The 21519-nt window shown below is 43.4% G+C and overlaps 1 protein-coding gene across 8 annotated transcripts in view; it reads left to right on the forward strand.

Annotated features, from left to right (window-relative positions):
* adgrl3 (adhesion G protein-coupled receptor L3) overlaps positions 1–21519 on the forward strand; it is a 618558-nt gene that overhangs the window by 87263 nt on the left and 509776 nt on the right. The gene's annotated exons all lie outside the window — the stretch shown is intronic.

Consider the following 21519-nt stretch of genomic DNA (forward strand, 5'->3'; position numbering starts at 1 on the left):
TGGTTAGCATGGACTCGGTGGGCCGAAGGGCCTATTTCCACGCTGTATCTCTAAACTAATCCTCAACTGAAAGTTAAATCCAGGCTGTGGTTTAATGTAAAAGCATTGCAGTTATCTGAGAGATAATCGAGTTTAATTTTGGCGATGATGATTGTGAACTTGTTAAAGCTGTTTCAGAGGTACTGTTATTAGATTTATTCATCGACATTCTGGTGTGCTCATTGCAGATTTGTCTTCTGCTGTTTATAGTCCTTCAACAAAGGGCAACCGGAAGTGTTGGGAAATGTAAAACGCTTTATTCAATTTATTTAAGCGCAATTGTACTGTGAGGGCTTGTGGCCGCCAGAATTGTAAGTGAGGATTTTGCAATCCAGTCACTTACTCATCATGGACATTGTACCCCGGACTAACCAGTGCACCCATGTGAAAATACAGCCCTTTGAAATCTAATCCTTTAAAGGTTGAAAAGGCCAACAGTGATAGAGTGCCAGTGATCTACAGACGGCCTCTTGCTTTGTTGCAATGGGTAGTGGGGAATCCAACTGCTATTCAGCTTAAAGTAGTGAAAACTCACTTATCTTTGTATTATCCCTCTCCTTTTGAACGGGGTTTTTTTCCCCTCAATTTTACTTGCCTTCGCATTCTCTTCAAAGGAGGATCTAAGCGGGAAAGGATCTTAACGGACTGCATCTGGTGCTTTGTGAACTAATTTAAGCCCGCTGACTCAGTCAGGCTAAATGCGGTGCACAGATCAGAATGTTCCTTGCTCAATTTCCAACTTCGTTGGGTGAGCCGGCTGGGGCGGGATGAGGTTTCCTGTTTTTCGGTGACAGCAAAAACCAGTTGAGATCCTGGAGACCTGCAAAAAGAAAAACAAGCGCGTGAAAGCTGGCTGAGTGCAAATCTGCCCGTGTCTGTCACATCCCCTGTGTTAAATATCTTGCTGAGACACTTTCTGCTCTGCAAGAAAAAACACAGATTGTTGCTAGCACCCAGTACACATTAGCATTCCCTGGAACAAGTGGAGTTGAGAAACAAGCACACGTGATCCTTTGATGTGAGCAAAACTATACATGTATTCCTTTGGTTTGCATTAGGGATTTTCAATGGTTGGCAATAACTGTTCCTAGGAGGGTTGTACAACCAAGTAAACATTTCCAATTGATTCCAAACAAAAGCAAGCATCTATGTCGGAAGAAACTGCAGATGCTGGTTTAAAGCGAAGACAGACACAAAAAGCTGGAGTAACTCAGCGGGATAGGCAGCATCTCTGGATAGAAGGAATGGGTGACGTCTTCAGCTCAGTCTGACGAAGGGTCTCGACCCGAAACGTCACCCATTCCTTCTCTCCAGAGATGCTGCCCGTGTTTTCTTTTGTTTCTAATATCCTTTGTTATTCCAAACTCTGGCCCCGTTCTAAATTCCCTCACAAGGGAAAACAACCCTCTGAACCTTGCATCTTTCAAAAAAGATAATCTTCTATGCCCCAAAGATTACGATCTAACTTTGGCTCATAATTTCATTCCTACATCCAGGAATCATCTTGGTGAACTTCCGCTGAATTGTCTCCAGGCAAGCCCTGTCACTTATTATTAAATCTGAAAGTGCCGGGAGCACTCAGCAGGTCAGTCGGCATCTGTGGAGAGTGAATTAGTTAACATTCAGATCCTGGATCATTCGTCAAAACACTACAATGCCTAAGTTGCTGACTATTTTCAGCCATTTTTATTAGTTTTGTTTTACTTATTGCTCCTGATTTGCAGAGCCTAAAGTGATCTCACAGATGCCCTGTAGAGTTTCAGCAACCTTGATGCTTCATATTACATCTCACAATGCCTCTTCGAGGTACACTAATGGATCTCAAAGGTATACTGCCACTGATATGCACTACAGCTGCAATTTACTCACGCTGTGTAACTTTTTCATGCCAGTGAAGTTTGATACAAATTTTGGCATGCAAACTGTGGCCTTTTATGTGGATATATTTGCCCAATTACTCTTTTGATAGAATAACCTAAGGTCGTAGTTTTCCTCCAGAACTGCATGTACATTAACATGGGTTGTTTGTACGGTTGGCGGTAAGGCAGGGTGGAAGAGGGTCTTTGATTTCATTTATTCAGCAGTGCGAACAGAAAACAAAATGCACGTTCAAAAATTGCACCGTTTCAGACGGAATATAAAAAAACTTGCCTCCAATAAATGTGTTAATTCTACAAATGAAAATAGATATCTTGTGTCTCAATGCTGCATTTTCCTTTGTGGCCATTTTTTAAAATCTGTAGTTGCTTTTGAAGTGACAATATTAAGTGTAAATGGAACGCCAGAGCTGTGTTGAAGCTATGTCTATCAGCTGTTGGTGTTGGGAGTCTCATGAGAAAAGAATAGTGCTTTTTCAGCTTGACTTTTCAATTAAGTTATAGTCCATATTTTTTTTAATGTAACCCTGTAAATATCCTCCTTAAACCATACACAAAATGGAAGGTCTACTTTTATTTATTTATGATCCATTGCTTTGAAAACTGCAGCTAAAGTAGACAATATGTTCAGGAGCAGCGGGGGGTCGTTTATACGCTCATATGTCTAATTCACTGACCCACTCAAAATTCACTCTTCCCTGCTTTGATTTTCCTCAGAGCTGTTGAAATGACCAGCTAGCTTTGAAGAAAGTACAGAATCTGGGGGAAAAGCCCACAGGAACAAACGGGAAGTGTGATGGGTGGAGATTAGCGGTGAATTTCAGGTGAAACTCCATCTGTCTTGTCACGAACACCATATGTCTTGCATTGTCGCCCTTCTGAACTGTAATTAGCAAGATTACCCCACCCTACTCTACAAGTTCTCTCCATTTTTCCAACCACATCCTCCCCCCCTCCCCCCCTCCCCCCCCCCCCTTCTTCCCCCTCCACCACTTTCAACTGTGATGACAGATTTATGAATTACCTTCAGTCGGAAGCAGGAGAATGGACAGAATGGTGTATTCTTCAGACTGATGGTAATTACAGTACGTTAGTTACTGTCTAGTTAGATGGATGGTAATTACTTTAGTTACCGAAGCAAACTACAGTAAATTTTTTGGGTCTGGTAAAACCCATACTAAATACCCATACCCTTAGGGCAGCATGGTGATGCGGCGGTAGTGTTGCAGCAAACGCAGTGCCGGAGACCCCGGTTCGATCCCGACCACGGGTGCTTGTCTGTACGGAGTTTGTACGTTCTTCCTGTGACCCGCGTGGGTTTTCTCCGAGATCTTCGTTTTCCACCCACACTCCAAAGACGTACAAGTTTGTAGGTTACTTGGTTTGGTAAATGTAAAACTTGTCCCTAGTGGGTGTAGGATAGTGTCAATGTGCGGGGATCGCTGGTCGGCGCGGACCCGGTGGGTCAAAGGGCCTGTTTCCGCGCTGTATTTCTAAACTAAACTAAACTAAACTCAAGTGTAAGTTCCCCGACCCGAAACGTCGTCTGTCCATTCTCCTCCACAGATGCTGTCTGACCCATTGAGTTCGTCCAGCATTTTGCTTTTTTGGTTATGAATGACCTGGTTCATTTAGAAGGCAGCTCAAATGAAAGACTCGTGCCACCCTGGCCATGCTCTCATCCTGCTGCTGCAATCAAGAGCAAGGTACAGGAGGAACCTGAGAGCTGCCAGATTCAGGTTCAGGACTGCTTCTTTCCTATTCATCACCAGTCTCTTGAACTGCTCTGTGCAACCCAGACCACAAGTCTTCCTCAACACTAAACTACTACGGATTTTGCATCACCAGGTTTGCACTACATACTTTGGCTTGCACTACCACGGTCTGGTTTACCTGCACCATCGGATGATTTACTGCATGTTTATTTGTTATGTTATTGTGTTTAATGTGCCAGTAAAGCTGCAGCAAGTAAGATTGTCATTGTGGAGCAGAAGGAATGGGTGACGCTTCGGGCCGAGACCCGTCTGCACAGCTGCAGCCAATAATGTATAAAGCCAAGATAACACAAAATGCCGGAGTAACTCAGTGGGTCAGGTGGCATCTCTGGACAGACACAAAATGAAGATGCATCTCCAGAGATGTTGTCTGTCCCGTTTAGTTACTCCAGCATTTTGTGTCTATCTTTGGTTTAAATCAGCATCTGCAGTTCCTTCCGACACAGAATGTCATTGTTATGATCTCGGTTCACATGACAAGTAAACATTCTTGATCTCTTCTGTATGAAAATTAAAAGGGCTGGAAATCTAAAGTAAAAACAGGACATAGAATAGAGGGTTTTCTCCCCACAGTTGTAGTCGGGAGCTGCTCCAGTACATCGAGCCCGCAAGCTGACTGGACTTTGAATAATGTCGCCAAAAATGACGGCGCCCTTATGTGTAATATATGTACAACGAATTTCACTGTGCAGTTACATATGTGACCAACAAAGCACTATTGACTAACCTTGCCAAGTACTACAGCACTCTGTTTTATTCATGGATATGAAACATTTCAGAAGAAGGCAGGTGAATGGGGTTGAGAGGGAGAGATAATTCAGCCATGATTGAATGGCGGAGTAGACTCAATGGGCTGAATGGCCTCATTCTGCTCCTATGACATGAACTCATGAACCTATTTACATTTTCTCCTTCTACTGATGCTGTCAAACCTATTGTGCATCATCAATATTTAATGTTTTAATCTTGGAAAGAAACCATCTACATCATGATCAAAACCATTTCTCAGTTCCTCAGCTTGCTATAAGATTCCCTTTTTAATTGAATCATCGATAGACGCATGATGGAACTAGGACAGAGAGAACGTGCAAACTCCACACGGACAGCACTGGAGTTTGGATCAAACCTGGGTCACTGGCTCTATGAGGCAGTGTCTCTACTTTCTTGCAAATTGTCTAAATGTCAAAGAAACATTTAGAAAGGTTCATGGATAGGACAGGTTTGGAGGGATAAGGGGCAAATGCAGGCAGGTGGGACTGGTGTAGATGGGGCATGTTTCCATGCTGTCTGACTCTATGACCCTGTGCAGTTTATGGCTTGGTGTAAAGGCAGGATGGGGGAAACATTTATTGCTGAGTGTACTGATCAGGTTATTTCACAGCACTTGCAGACTGCATGTGAAGCCATCACACATGCCCTTGCATCTCTCAGCACGGTGTTGTGGGAGATTGACTGGTCTATTAATAACTGCCTTCCATAAGACTGACACTTGCTGCCCACAAGCCTTGCTTCCTATTCTGATTATGCTTCTTTGTAGATGTTTACCACAGAGAATTGTTGAGCCATCTTTTATCATTTATATTTTTTGTATCATCTTGTAGAATGCAGTTTTCAGTCAATGTAGAGTGTGTTTGTGAAGAGTCCCTTCTGACCGATGCTGCTTCTGTATAAATCCATGGTTACTCCGTGAACAATAGGCTACTCTAGCAAATAAATAGGGACACAATGTATTACATGAAGGCTTCAGATCAAAGATCCCCAAACTATAATCCTGCCTTGTTTGAATACTATGCTTGGTTTTGTCTCTGCTCTGAGCACGAGTAGAAGGAGGAGGAAAAGACTAAAGCCCCTCGAGTCTGTTCTGCCATTCAATAAGGCGGTGGGTGATGCCATATCCCGAGTTCACATTCGAATCCACATCTTCTAACTCCCGAAGATAGACACAAACTGGAGTAACTCAGTGGGATAGGCAGCATCGCTGGAGAGAAGGAATGGGTGACATTTCGGGATGAGGCCCTTCTTAGAGTCATAGAGAATCATAGAGTGATACAGTGTGGAAACAGGCCCTTTGACCCAACCTGCCCACACTGGCCAACATGTCCCAGCTACACTAGTCCCACCTGCCTGCGCTTGGTCCATATCCCTCCAAACTTGTCCTATCCTTGTACCTGTATAACAGTGTCATAAACGTTGGGATAGTCCCAGCCTCGACTACCTACAGCTTGTTCTATACATCCACCACTGTTTGTGTGTAAAAGTTATTCTTATTAATTATTTTCCCCTTCACCTTGAGCCTATGTCCTCTGGTCCTCGATTCACCTACTCTGGGCAAGAGACTTGCATCTATTCCTATCTATTCCTTTCATGATCTTATCCACCTCTGTAAGATTACCCCTCATCTCGCTGTGCTCCTAGGAATAGAGACTCGGCCTACTCAACCTCTCCCTATAGCTCACACCCTCTAGTCCTGGCAACATCCGTGTAAATCGTGTCTGAATCCTTTCAAGCTTGACAACATCTTTCCTATAACATGGTGCCCAGAACTGAACACAATTCTTCAGCCCTATCTAGTCTTTTAATCTCACCCTTTACTTCACACAACAACTGAGCATCTATTGCCTCAGAGGAAAAGAATTACAAAGATGCGCAGCATATTGTGTAATATAATTTCTGCTCCTCCTTGACCTTAGTGTCCAATCCTTGCACCTGATGCCAGCTCCATATTTTCCAGACTTAGTAAATTTTAGTTTAGTTTAGTTTAGAGATATAGCGCGGAAATAGGCCCTTTGGTCCATCGGGTCCGCACCGACCAGCGATCCCCGCACATTAACACTATCCTACACCCACTAGGGACAATATTTACATTTACCAGGCCAACTAACCTACACACTTGTAGGTTATGGTCCAAGCGGAGGCTGGTGGGACTACTGTAGCTAGGACATGTTGGCCCGTGTGGGCCAGTGGGCCGAAGGGCCTTTTCCCACTCTATAACTCTGTGAATCCATGACTCCTAGTCCTTGTAATAAAGGTCAGCAAATCATTTGGAAATGAGAAACTGCAGATGCTGGATTGCAATAAAAAGAAAGAGTGCTGGAGTAATTCAGCAGGTCAGGCAGCATTGCTGGAGCACAAAGAGAGGTGACCTTTCTGGCTGGATCCTCCTTCAGAATTATTGCGGTGAGGGTGGGAGGTGGTTGGGAGAAAGATGAAAGAGAGGTGGGGTGGGGGGAAAGGACAAATCATAGCAAGTGAAAGGTTGATATAGATAGGGTCAGGTTACCCGACCAGTATCATTCGCCAGATTTTATCCTGCCCCTTGATTCTGCCTCCAGTTCCCTTGACTTCCTTGATTTCATCTGCATATTCTCTTTCGTGGTATTAATAACTCACCTTAATTTTTGAATGTTTTTGCAGTAAAACCCACAATGGGTCCTGGAGTTGGAATTTCAAAGGCATGAGTGGGATCCTATCGAAATGCAGGATACAGGGTGCCACAGTGGGGCTAGTCCTGGTAGAGCAGTTGCCTCACGGTGCCAAAGACCCTGGTTCGATCCTGATCTTAGGTGCTGTCAATGTGGAGTTCACACATTCTCCCTGTAACAGCGTGGGTTTCCTCCGGGTGCTCCGGTTTCCTCCCACATCTTAAAGAGGAGCAGATTTGTGGGTTATGGCCCTGGTAAATTGCCCCTTGCATGTAGGGAGCGGATGACAAAGTGGGATTAACAGAGAACGTGTGTGAATGGGTGGACTTGTGCAAGTTGGCGTGGACTTGGTAGGACCTGTCTCCGTGCTGTATCTGCAAGTCACATGAAACTGACATTTACTACTTAAATAAATTACCGGTTACCTTTGCACCATATTAAAGTTCTTTAAATGTTAGGTGAGCGATAATAGTAAAAGCCTTGACATTATCGAAAGAGTGGCTGATTTTGCAAAAATCATATGCGTGAAGTAGGTGTAAAGTTCAAGAAATATTAACAATATGTTGGAAAGGGATAAAAGCAAAATGGTGCCCTCGTACAGACCTAAATGCAAACTCTTGCTGTTGGAATGTGTGCGCAGATACACTGAAAATTGCAATGGCTGAGATATAAAATGATCATCTCTGCTGACTAATGGTATTTGAATCCCACCACCAACAAAGATAAAATCTCTTATCTCCTGCCTCACTGCACACTGTAATTTGTCTGAGGAATGAAATCACTGTGGGCTTCCAGTTTCAGTTTGCTCAAAAATGCACTTGTGCCAAGCTATATTCTATTCTGTTCTGCTTTCAGTTTCCGGCAATCTTGTGCCAGAAGAATAGGAGGATTCAATGCAAGGAGGCAACTAAGATCAGAGGTTGAACCCTGTGACATTGGACACCCCCATGGTTCAAAAGAGTGGGAAGAGACTTGGCAATGTTAGGAAGTTGTTTACCTAAGGTAGAGCTTGAACGAGTTAGCTTTGGGATTTTTCACAAGACATTGTTTCTTAGGTAGACGCAAAATGGTGGAGTAACTCAGTGGGACGGGCAGCATATCTGGAGAGAAGGAATGGGTGACATTTCAGACGAAGAAGGGTCCCTCGACCCAAAACATCACCCATCTAAAACCAACATCTCCAGTTTCTTCCTCCACAGTGCGTTTCTTAAGGACAGCAATCTGGGATGTGTGCTGGACATATGTGTGAGGATATTGACCATCCCACCATCAAAGGGATCTGTAAGAGTTGCTGCCTCAAAAAGTCAGCCAGCATCAACAAGGATCTATCCTGGAAAACGCTCTCATTTTACTCCTTCCATCGGGAAAAAGGTATCGGAGCTTGAAAACATACACCCGTTCAGAAGCAGCATCTTCCCAACAAAGTTGTACCTGATTTCTCAAGTTTTGAACATGCTTTGCATATTATTGAAGATAGACTCAAAATGCTGGAGTAACTCAGCAGAACAGGCAGCGTCTCTGGATAAAATGAATTAGGGGAGAGGGAGACACAGAGATAAGGTGAAAGGTGTGAAAATGAGACATCAAAGAGGATGGGGTTCAGGAATTGTACAATAGATCATTGTTAGCTAGGAGAAGGTGACAACAAAGCAAACAGAGATAAAATGTAATCATGGGGACAGCCAAACAATTTCCTAGTCTCCACTTGGTCTCACAACCAGAAAGGAGGCCACATCGGGATCTCTGATTTGTCTGAAGAAGGGTCCCAAACTGAAACATACCCTATCCATGTCCTCCAGAGATGCTACCTGACCTGCTAGGTTACTCCAGCATTTTATTTATTTTCTTTGTAAACCAGCATCTGTAGTTCCTTGGACCTACATTTTACTCTTTAGTCTTTTTGGTTCATGGCTATTTCTGGAACAATGTTCTTTCCTCTGTGGACAACTGGGAATTACAGCAGGCAATATATATCAAAAGGACACAAAATGCTGGAGTATCTCGGCAGATCAGGCAGCATCTCTGGAGGACATTGATAGGTAATGTTTTGTGTCGAGACCCTTCTTCAGACTGGCTACTTTGAAGCGGTTTTCCTATTCTTTGTTTCTACATAGGAAATGTAATTTGTTGGATCAAGAGTGTTTTATTGTCATATGTCCCAGAAATATGTCCCTTGTATTCTGCATTAATAGCATACAACCTTACAGGCAAACAATAGATTCTTACTTGCAGCAGCTCAACAGAATTGGTAAACGTAGTACTTTGTAAACATGTAAACAATATAGTCAAAAGTTCAGTGTGTGTAAATGTATAAACACACACACACGTATACACACACGTACGTACACACACACACACACACGTACACACACACATACGTACACACACGTACACACACACACACACACACACACTAACTACAAAAAGACAAAACCAATGTCCCCAAGTCTATGTAGCCTATTTGGAGGTTGTAGTGTTGAATAGCCTCGAGGCTGTAGGGAAGAAGCTGCTCCTGAACCTGCACGTTTCAGGGTCCTATATCTTCTTAGTCCACTTAAATCAATCGCTTCTGCATCTGCAAACGCTCTGCAAACGTGCAAAGATCTTGGTGTCTTTTCAGACCATCACATGAGGCGACCATTGGGCTGACAAATCTAAGGAAAGTGTCAAGGACAAAATGAGCTCCTGTGCATCAGCTCCTTCATTTAATGAAGGCCTTTGATTCCATCAATCGTGAAACCTTTGCAAAGCGCTGGCTAGGTTTGGCTGGCTTCCGATATTGATGAAGGATTCAAGCCTTCTTAACGATCAGATAACTGCCACTATTCTCTCTGATATCTGCTCATCACCCAAACTGCGGACAGCAATTGTGATTTCCTCCAACCCTGTTCACCACTTTCTTTTCAGCGTCTATTCTTGTCTTTTATTAAAGACTTGTCACTTCACTAAAATTGATATCCAACACGGAAATGATAAAATGCTCTTTAATCTTCGTCTCTGCACGTCGACTGGGGTTTCCAAGGCATCCGTTACTGATCTTCAGCATGCAGCTGGCTGTCATCCTTGCTCATGCTGTGAATGACCTTCAAATGCACTGAATCTTTATGCACAAACGTACTGTAGCATAGGATTCTCAGTTAACGTCACGAAGACTAAGATAAACTGGTCTCGGGCATTGCACAGAGCTGACTACAAATCATCATTCGAGGGACAGGCTTTGGAAATGGGTGAGAATTTGTTTCCGCAGTAGCTGCCTCTCTGAAAATTGACATTGGGATTTAGGAAAGGATTCTCCTTTGAAATTTCCTTTCAGGAATCTTCACAGGTATCTTCCCGTAAGTCTTAAAATTCAGGTATTAAATTCACTTGTCACTGCTGGAGGTCGCAGAGCACAGTAAAGACACTGGGGCAAACAGCGCAGGTGCAGGAAGGAACTACAGATGCTGGTTTAAACCGAAGATAGACCATCACCCATTCCTTCTCTCCAGAGATGCTGCTTGTTCCGCTGATTTACCCCTGCATCTTGCGTTTATCTTCAGTTTCTTTGAAGGTCTCATTCACGACCTATAGCATACCTGGAGAGGTACCACCATCACATCAAGTGTGAAGTTCACAGCATCTTCTCTGAAGCCCATATCACTAGGATCAAGGCAGTAATCCTCATTCACTAAGGTTAGGTGGTGCTGTGTTAGGTGGTGCACGTGAATGTCAGCTTCTCATCTCTGCTAAGTAGCACTCTTCCCTCACCCCACCCACTGTCAAAGATCCCACGGTGGTTGGAAGAAATGCTACAAGGATCACACTTAAGGCATATCCCGAGCACACAGACATCGCCATCATAGGCCGACTGGAGTAAGTCATTATTAGAGACTGTTGAACTATCTTTAATCGGACTTTATTACGCTAATTGTTATGTCCTTTATAATTGAACTGTGGACTGCATAATTGTAATCATGTTTATCCTTTGACTTGACAGCATGCATACGGAAACCGATCATGGTTCTTGGTATAGGTGGCAATAATAAACTAAATTAAACAATTTATCTTAAGGGTGCCATAATGTGGACCATAAATACCGTCATAGTGGCCATTGTGCTTACTCAACCTCAAAATATTCTTCTGACCAAGTGAATCAGCCCTGGGAGATATTAAAATAATTGATTTTGGCCTTTCTGGTGGATTAGTAATAATGAAGAGCAAATGGAAAGGGGAATAAATCATGGGAACACCAGCGGTAGAGCCGCTGCCTAACAGTGCCGGAGAACCGGGTTTGATCCCGACCATGGGTGCCGTCTATACGGAGTTTGTACATTCTCCCTGTGACCGCGTGGGATTTCTCCAAGATCCTTCGTTTCCTCCCACCCTCTAAAGGCGTACAGGTTTGTAGGTTAATTGGCTTGGTGTATGTCCAAAATGTCCCTAGTGTGTGTAGGATAGTGTTAATGTGTGCGGGGATTGCTGGTCAGCGTTTTACTCGGTGGGCCAATGGGCGTGTTTCCGTGCTGAATTTCTAAACTATACTAAACTAAACCTGTAGTAGCTCCTGAAATTTTAAATTATGAACCACTTTCATAATGCCATTAATTTACTTACATTTTGGTGTTCTGGTTTGAATGCAACTGGTGCCGCTTGAAAAGTTCAGACAATAATCTTGTTAAAGTTGGTGATCTTGCATTTCCATCAGTCCTTCAGTCTTCTCTTGTCATTTTGTGGGAAATTAGTGACCCTCGAAAAAGCAGCAAAATGGCAGGAGCGTTGACACTGACACGGTTATGTGGAGGACTCATTCACTACCATTGCTACCACAAGCTCGGTGTAAATCTGAGCTGAATGTCTCTGGTTATTTATGCACTTAAAACAACTTCCGCCAACCACCATGGTTAAAAAATGTCAGTGCAGCCAGCCAGGGCAGTCATAGTGGCGCAGTGGTAGAGTTGCTGCCTTACAGTGAATGCAGCGCTGGAGACCTGGGTTCGATCCCGACTACGGGTGCTGTCCGTACGGAGTTTGTACATTCTCCCCGTGACCTGCATGGGTTTTCTCCGAGATTTTCAGTTTCCTCCCACACTCCAAAGATGTCCAGGTTTGTTGGTTAATTGGTTTGGTAAATGTAAAAATTGTCCCTAGTGGGTGTAGAATGGTGTTTATGTACAGTGATCGCTGGTCGGCGTGGACCCGGTGGGCCGAAGGGCCTGTTTCCGCGCTGCATCTCTAAACTAAGGCTGGACTGAAAGTGTCTGAAGAAGGGTGTCGACCCAAAACATCACCCATTCCTTCTATCCAGAGATGCTGCCTGTCTCGCTGAGTTACTCCAGCATTGACTGAGAGCTGGTTTGTTGGTGTTTGAAAAAGCATATAATACTATCAATTTCAGTGCCCATTAAACAATATTTTTTGTGCCTTGGTTGCTATATTGGTTGCAAGCATGTTTCTGTGCTGTATTCTCTATTTTGTCTATGAAATGGGTGCAGCATTGGGAGACAGCACCAAAGGAATTGAAGCGATAGACGTGATCCAAAGCATTTCAATGCAATATTGCATGAGAATTAAGTGGCAGGACCATTCAATGAAAGTGGAAGACTTGCAAGTGTGACTGTGACTAGTATCAACAATGGTATCTGGAGATAGGAACTGTGGGGGAAAGAACTGCAGATGCTGGTTTAAATCAAAGATAGACATAAAATGCTGGAGTAACACAGCAGGACAGGCAGCATCCCTGGCGAGAAGGAATGGGTCTGAAGAAGGGTCTCGACCCAAAATGTCACCCATTCCTTCTCTCCAGCGATGCTGCCTGTGCTGCTGAATTACTCCAGCATTTGGTATCTATGTAGATAGGAACTGTCAGAAGCAAGTTTGTATGTCATTTGCTATGCCTAACAAGACTGTGTTTTACAAGCAGCTGCTAACCCCATCTTAATGGGCAGAGAAATTATTCAAGTTTCAAGAAACGTGGCACTCTCAATGGAGGCCTGGAAAATACTTCAAAGCAGGCGACAAGCCCGTGTGCTTTGAAGCATGGCCATAATAAAACAAAGCTGTGTTGGAGGGAGAGTTGTTCACCATCATGTTTGCAGACATGGTTGCTTAATTACCTCTTCTCAATTGGAAAACAGTTTAGTTTAGAGTAGAGAAACAGCGCGGACACAGGCCCTCCAGCCCACCGGGTCCATGCTGGCCAGTGATCCCTGCACATTAGCATTATCCTACACACACTAGGGACAATTTAATCATAATCATACTTTATTAGCCAATTATGTTTTGCAACATACGAGGAATTTGATTTGCCAATCAGTCATACTAATGAAAAGCAACAGAACACACAAAATACATTTTAACATGAACATCCACCACAGTGACTCCTCCACATTCCTCACTGTGATGGAAGGTGAAAAAAAGTTCAATCTCTTCCCTTCATTGTTGATACTTTATTCATACTTTATTCATACTTTAATACCAAGTCAATTTACCTACATACCTGTACATCTGTGGAGTGGGAGGAAACTGAATATCTCGGAGAAAACAAACACAGGTCACGTGGAGAACATACAGACTCTGTACAGACAGCACCCATAGTCGGGATCGAACCGGGTCTCCGGCACTGCAAGCACTGCCAGGCAGCAACTCTACTGCTGCTCCACCGTGCTGCCCCATGACTGCATAGCTTTTTTTTTAAATACTTTTAAATACTTGATATTCTGCAGCAGTGTATTTCAGAAATTTGTTCAGAATAGCAATAACTAAGAATTTCACCTTAAATGCATATTATCTTTTTGAGACTTTTGTATCTTATCACAAGAGCTAAAATTGCTGGATAGGATAACATCATATTGTCTGTCCTCCCCTGACACGGAACTGAATTGTTGGACCATTTCACTGTGCAAGTGCATCTGTAGGTTGCGATAGACAGCCCAAATATTTCACTGCTCTCTTAATGACACCAGCTTTTTTAAATCGAATGCACCGCATGTTGGGAAAAAAGTCATTTTGGTGCAGGAGAGATTTAGTCAAACGGATCCAGGGATGAAGAACTTCAGTTAGGTGGCTCAACTGCAGGACCTGGGCTTCCTCTCTCTCGAATGGCTGAGGTTGAGAGGACCTCCGATAGAGATATTTAACATTGTAAAGTGTCCAGACTAGTTCAGTTCAGAGGTACAGCATGGAAAAATATACATGCCAAATCCACACCGACCAACAATCACCCATACACTAGTTCTATCCTACACATGAGGGACAATTTACAGAAGCCAATTGACGTACAAATCTGCACATCTTTGCAATGTGGGAGGAAACCGGGGCACCTGAAGGAAACCGACTCGGTCACAGGGAGAATGTGTAAACTCCACACAGACAGCACCCGAGGTCATGATTGGACCTGGTTCTCTGGTGCTATTAGGCAGCGGCTCCACCAGCTGCGTCACTTTGCCGACACTTGTGTCTTATCCAACAGAACTGAATTTTTTACCACAAAGAGCACCGCCTGTTTTAACTGCTCAACAATGACTGCAAACAATACGTGCATGAATTACTGCAGTTTCGACAAGTGCAACCTGGCCTATTTTCAACTCTGTCCTTTAGGTCAGATGGAATATCAGTTCCTCTTGGATGTTCAAGTCTGCCCTACATCTAACAAAAGCTGCAGTGTGAAGCTGGCCTAATATCAACACCCTTCGGCTTGGATGAACCTAAATTCCTAACTGAAGTTTAAATGGCAACGCAAAAGAATGGAATTGTAATTAATGCATTATTGACATACATTGTGCAGTATGTTTGTCCTGGTGGCTGGAGCTGTCAATGGCATAAGATGTGCACAACTTCATCCCTTTGAGGAGTCAAATAACATCGGCTTGCTATTGAACAGCATTCCATTTGTTTCGTGTTCTGTGTTGATCTTGCTGGCCACTACACAGTCTTAAACATGAGTTAGTTGGCACTTGTTTTCTTTGACCTTGAGTCTTAATGACTTTATTGGTTGAGTGTTGCTGCCTAGGTTGCTCATGATTGAAGGTACTGAAGTAACAAATTTCAAATTTTCAAATTTATTTTGTCACATACACCTTTCGGTGTAGTGAAATTCTTTTTGCCATGCAGCACATAAAAAAAGAATAGTTGAAGTTACTGTGCCACAAGCATTTGGCTTTATTTCTGCATTGAACTTAAATGTTGATGCACTAAAAAGTGAAGGAATTATTACCTCCTAGGCCTATCCCACCTGTGCCCCAGCCCCTCTCAGTGTAATTCCAGGTGAGTCATGGTAAATTCCTCCATTGCCACTAAAGGTGTAAACGATCCCAGATCTATCAGCTGAACAGTAGGTGTGCAGGCCCACCCTATGCATGAATTACTACAGCTCTGACAGCTACTGCCTCATCTCACATTCAGAAATGCCCTGCTGCATCTTGGAGGTTGAGCTGTGATACGGTCTTTGCTGGCTGACAGATCTGCACGTGATGTACGCACCCATATTTGAACTTTATCTTTGAAACAGGTAATTTAAGGACCCATGTATCATTCTTGTTTCGACATTGTTGAACAGTGGTGCACTTAATTTGAGATGTTTTCTCCGAGTTCATCTCTCGGCTTGTTGGCTTATTGAAGTGGGTGTGTATAGTTCAGGACTGCAGTCGGAGCCCCTCAAAATAAGGGAAGGGATTTATCACCAGTGGGCCACACGAGTGGCAAGGGTGGGGATAAGTTTGTGTAAACAGTATTGAAGCCTCCGCAATTGTTGGATGGAGTCTTGTAAGGATCATGCATTGGATATATTTATTTCTCGAATAAAGTATATTTTGAGGGGAAAAAAAAGACTGCAGTCTAGGGTCCTTCCGGTGCTGGACATTGGGGGGGGGGGGGGGGGGGGTCATGGTGTGGTGGAGACACCCCTCAAATAAGGGAGGTGATTGCACCCCAGGGTGCCACATGGGTGACCAGGAGATTGGGTAGATGTGTGTGGACACTACATTGTGACACATTGAAGGTATGTATGTATGGTCTCCAAGAATATCGGAAGAATTTCTTTGCACGGTACCTGCTTTGTATATGTTTTTTACGCTGACTAAAGTTTACTTTCGATTTTTTTTTAAACATCATAGCAAAGGGAGTTGGGGTTGCAAAATGTGCTTTGGCTAAAAGTTTGGATGACAGTTAGCTGACAGCTACCGTCTGGTAACTTCAATGTAACGGGAAAGTGGGATGGAGAAGGGAAAGTGTAGGCAGTGGCGGGGGATGGGGGGCAGTCGGGAGTGGGAGGACGGAGTGGAGGTATACGGTGGGGAGGTATAGGGGTGCTTTAGCGCGGGGAGGTATAGGGGTGCTATAGTGCGGGGAGGGGAGGTAGAGAGCGGGGAGAGGAGGTATTGGGGGAGGGGAGATATAGGGAGAGGGGTATGGGGGGAGGAGAGGTATAGGGCAGGGAGTATGGTGGGGAGATATAGGGAGGGGAGGTAAAGAGTGGGGGGGGTGTAAAAGCTCGTGGGGGGGGGGGGGGGAGCATGCTCATTATGTGCCTGTGTTGCTCCTGCTACCCTTATTCTTTAGTGTTAATATTTCCCTTTTTTTGATAGCTTCTATCTATCCCTCACCTCCCCCTCTGTATCGCTCCATGGTTAAATATCAATTCAGATCCACTTTGGGCCACCCACTTCTGCTGAGGAAAGAAGTGGGGGGGGGGGCGGGGGAGAAGGGAGGGTGCTCGACAGATGTCTCCAGAGGGACTATGGATCTGTTGTTTGGATGGATTCATTTGTGCTGCCTATTGCTGTGCCTCACCCAGTAGCCTCGCCCATCTGGGTCACTGCACTGTGCTGTTGCCAGCCCCATGGCCTTCCTGGGCAAGGCCCCCATTCTGAAACATCGATCTTCTACACTTCAAGGCATTACATGCTTGTAAAAATAATAGTGGAGTGAAATGTTAATTGCAATTCATATAACCAGGTGCTGCAAACACCTGTGCAGATCCTGCAGCTTTTAATGGTGGAGGTGATAACTCCTGCTCGTCCCCTGTCACATTGCTCTGAGTGAATAGGAAGCATTTACTGATGTGTAAGAAGGAACTGCAGATAGACACAAAAAGCTGGAGTAACTCAGCGGGAGAGGCAGCATTTCTGGAGAGAATAAAAGAGTGATGTTTCAGGTCGAGACCCTTCTTCAGACTGAGACTTAGGGGAGAGGTAGACTCAGAGATAAGGAAGGGTAAGGTGTGAAAACAAGACATCAAAAGAGATGTAGTTCAAGGAAAATGTAGAATAGATAATTGTTAGCTCGGAGAAGGCCTCTTGGCCTATTGAAGTTTAACTCACTCCATTAAAGCAAAAGGGGTATGGGTTGCCAAATGTTGTTTGGCTAAAAGTTTCTTTCAAGCGAAAGTGACCTGAGTTGATCATCATCCTGTGGAACAAAACAGTTTTTTGTTTCTCCCAGAAATGATTAACCAATTAACCTACCGTGAATCCTGTGAATCCATTGTGGATTCTGCTGCCAGACGTGAGTTATATTATTGCTGCCGGCTGATTTAAAAATAACCTTCCTTAGTCAAGGAAATCAAGTCTGTATCTTCCTGATTCACCTTGTGTTTGCATCAATTTAATTGTTGCCCTGACCCTGGGAAGTTATTAACTTGATACTTGTTTATTTTAAGAAGATAGACACAAAATGCCGGAGTAACTCAGCGGGACAGGCAGCATCTCTGGAGAGAAGGATTTGGGTCGAGACCCTTCTTCAGACTGAGAGTCAGGGGAGAGGGAGACACAGAGATACTGTATGTTTAATTAGTTGATCATTGCCACGTGATCCAGTGAAAAGCTTTTTGTTGTGTGCTGTCCAGTTAGCAAAAAGTCTATACAAGATTGCGATCAAGCTGCCCACAGAGCACGGATCCCGGATAATGGGTATAATGTTTAGCGCAAGATAAAGTCCAGTCGTGTCCGATTAAAGATAGTTTGAAGTTCCAGTGCAAGAAATGTTGCTGTAGGAATAAAGGTGTAAAATAATGGAGCGATTGAAATGAGTTCCACTTTGGGATCAGCAGTCAAAGAGTCACATGGCTTGGGTGCCATCTATCTTGGCTTCAGGAGTTGCTTCAAGTTTAAGCGTGATGTTCTTCAAAAAGCACTTGTTCACGTGGTGTTGTGTGAGAAGCGGTTTAGTGGCTTCACTGGAAAGGAGCTGAAAATGATGAATTTGGAATGTCCAAAATTCCCTGAATGCTTTAACCTTGATTGGAGCACTTCATTAAAACAAAGGAAGCAGAATTCACTGGGATGATGCGCTTGGATGCATCATCGTGCGTGTTTGGAGCTGACATCAAAAGCAAATTACTTCACTGTTTCAAAACCTATGTGACTTTCATTAAATCTGTCAATGGAACAGAATGCTTAACCCCAGCAGTTGGTGAACGCAAGTAAATCTTGTCTGTAACTAATTAGCAGGGTACTATAATCGAAACTATTCTAAGAACATTGCATGGCTAGGTTAGGTTGTTCTAAAGCTTCAAGTCAAACTGAGGCAAGTTTTAGTCTCCTGATCTCTGTGCCGCTCTTTGCCCTTCAGTAACTCGTGTCTGATAAAGCTGTAAACACGTCTGTGTTTTTCAAGACAGTGCCTTTATTAAGTTATGAGTAATGACTCATTATGCTTTCATTTTCGCCTCCGTTAGGATGTCACAGGCTCTGTCTGAACTGTTTTTGAGGAGCCTTCAACTTAAATTCAAGAAACTCTCTATTATATTTAGATTTACCTTTACCATCTGTATTTTGCAGTGTGGGTTGAGGAAATACATTGCTCACTGGTTCTGTTCAATTTTTTGGATTATACTTGGGGTAAATACAATGTACATAGGTGTCTATGGCAGTTTAAACACAGAATATCGCCTTGATGGAATTCATGAAATTAAATGGCAATGAAATGTGCCCTTCAACCCAACACATCTAATTGGACCAAAGATGCCTTTCTCAGCTTAGTTTAGTCTCGAGATACAGTGTGGAAACAGGCCCTTCGGCCCACCGACTCTGCTCTGATGGGTGATCCCCTCGCACACTAACCTACACACACTAGGGACAATTTGCATTTATACCAAGTCAATTAACCTACAAACCTGTAGTTCTTTGGAGTGTGGGTGGAAACTGGAGCTGCCGGTGAAAATCCATGCAGGTCACAGGGAGAATGTTCAAACTCCGTTTAGACAGCACCCATAGTCGGAATCAAACCCAAGTCTCTGGCGCTATAAGGCAGCAACTCTACTGCTGCGTCACTGTGCCGGACCTATGCATGTGTTTGGGCCATCTCACCCATAACCTTTTCCTATCTATGCACCTGGTCAAATGTCTTCGCAAGGTTGTAATTGTACCAACGAAAAAATTTGAGATACAGAAAAAAAAATTATCTTATGGAAATTCTGAGGAGGAAAAAATGACTATATAATCACAATGCGAAAGAAACAGCAAATTTTATCAATTAGCGCCAAGAGTACTCGTGGGGGGGTGGGAAGAAGAAAGAAAGAGGCGGAGACAGTAGGCTGTGGGAGAGCTGGGGAGGGGAGGGGAAGGAGGGAGAAAGCAAGGACTACCTGAAATTGGAGAAGTCAAAGTTCATACCGCTGCGGTGTAAACTGCCCAAGTGAAATATGAGCTGCTGCTCCTCCAATTTGCGGTAGGACTAACTCTGGCCATGGAGGAGGCCCAGGACAGAAAGATCGATAAAGAATCGGATTAGATTTGTTCTATTTTTCATGGATAGGACATTTAAAATAACTTTGAAAATCAAAACCCTTTTGAGCCACCCCTCTGCTCTTTTCCTCCTCTGACTAAAGGTCTTTGACCTCTAGATTTTGCCTGCCCTGCTGTTGTATTTATAGAATTTTATATTTTGATAGTGTGTGTGACATTAGTTTTTTTGTTTGCTAGATGCCAGTCTTGTAGCTAGGGTAGGGTTGCTTGTCCAGTTAGAAGCTGGCTCCAGAGATATCACCTCATATTTTGCTTGAGAAGCTTACAACCCTTACAACCTAGATTTCTCTAACTTCAAGTAACCCTTGCTTTCCCTCTTTCTCCGTCCCTCCCCCACCCTTGTCATCCTACTAGTTTCTCTGTCACCACTTTAATTTCATGTTTCATGTATCTTGAGTTTTATGACTGTTGGCAGATCAATTTCCCTCCTGGGATAAATAAAGTTCTATCGTATTGTGTATATCGTATAATGAGTTTCACTGTTTGTATCCCCGTTATCACACGCCCTACAGCCAACAATGGACCATTGTGGGCTCTGCCTTTCCTTGATCATCATCGCTTTTTGCATAGAATCATTTGTTCTATGTACCTCCCACGCTCAGCTGACCTGCAGTCAGAAGAAGTCTCGACCCAAAATGTCACCCATTCTTTTTGTCCAGAGATGCTGCCTGACCCGCTGAGTTACTCCAGACCTACTCGAGGGATATAGAAAGAGTTGGATTCAATAGTTCTGTGGATCTGCACATCAGCTAGCTGTTCATTCCCTCGTGTTGTTGGGTCCACCCTGTCACTGCTCTTGAGTTTATTGGCTGTAAATTTACCCTGAGCAGGTTATCGTGGCTTTCCAAGTTTTGATTTATGTTTCTCATGAATTACATCTTCTCTCACGCAGTGGAGAGTAGAATGTTAATGCAGCAAAGGAACAGCCTCCTTGTTTTTGAAAATTGTAGCAGTATATTGCTGGCTCACCTATCCTTCACGGTGGTAACATTTGCGTGCTTTACGCGTTCCTGATCACTGACGCATCGTGAAACGATTTCCTCAGACTTTTACCGAGTATTTTATTCCTCTTTCTAGATGACATATTGACTGCTCCCACATTTTCCCGCATTGGTCACTTTGTTTTTTTTGGAAGCTAGACACACACATTTCTCAAGATTAATGGTTAATCATCCATAAGAGAGGAAATCTTTTTGTGATGCTTCATGACTCTTAGCAGGGGATGTCAACTTCATTTTCTAAAATTAACATTTTGCTTCAACTGATGGTTACAGAAATATGTGCAAATCTTAATGGAATTCAGGTGGGACTAGCCTGTTCATTGAGACATATTTATTTGACATTACACATTAGTCTAAGAACTACTTTGTATTTAAATACATTCAATGTGCAAAGGCACATAACTAATCGACCAAACCTTCCATTGATACAGAAACAATTTATCCTACTCATGTACATTTGACTGTACTTTGATGTGAAGAATGTCGAAATACAATCTTTCGTTGTGTTCCACCAATTTAGAGCTAATAATCTAAATTTGAATCACAAATTACAAATGTTCCCATTGGACTTTTTGAAGATGTGCTTCTTTTCACATCAAAAGATAAATTGGAATTTCACCAGAATAATTTATTTCTGTGCGAAAAGTCCACGTTATACACTGCCGGCTCCTTGATTTTTAAATGCT

The sequence above is a fragment of the Amblyraja radiata genome, chromosome 3 (genome assembly GCF_010909765.2).
Source record: "Amblyraja radiata isolate CabotCenter1 chromosome 3, sAmbRad1.1.pri, whole genome shotgun sequence".
Classification (NCBI taxonomy): Eukaryota; Metazoa; Chordata; class Chondrichthyes; order Rajiformes; family Rajidae; genus Amblyraja; species Amblyraja radiata.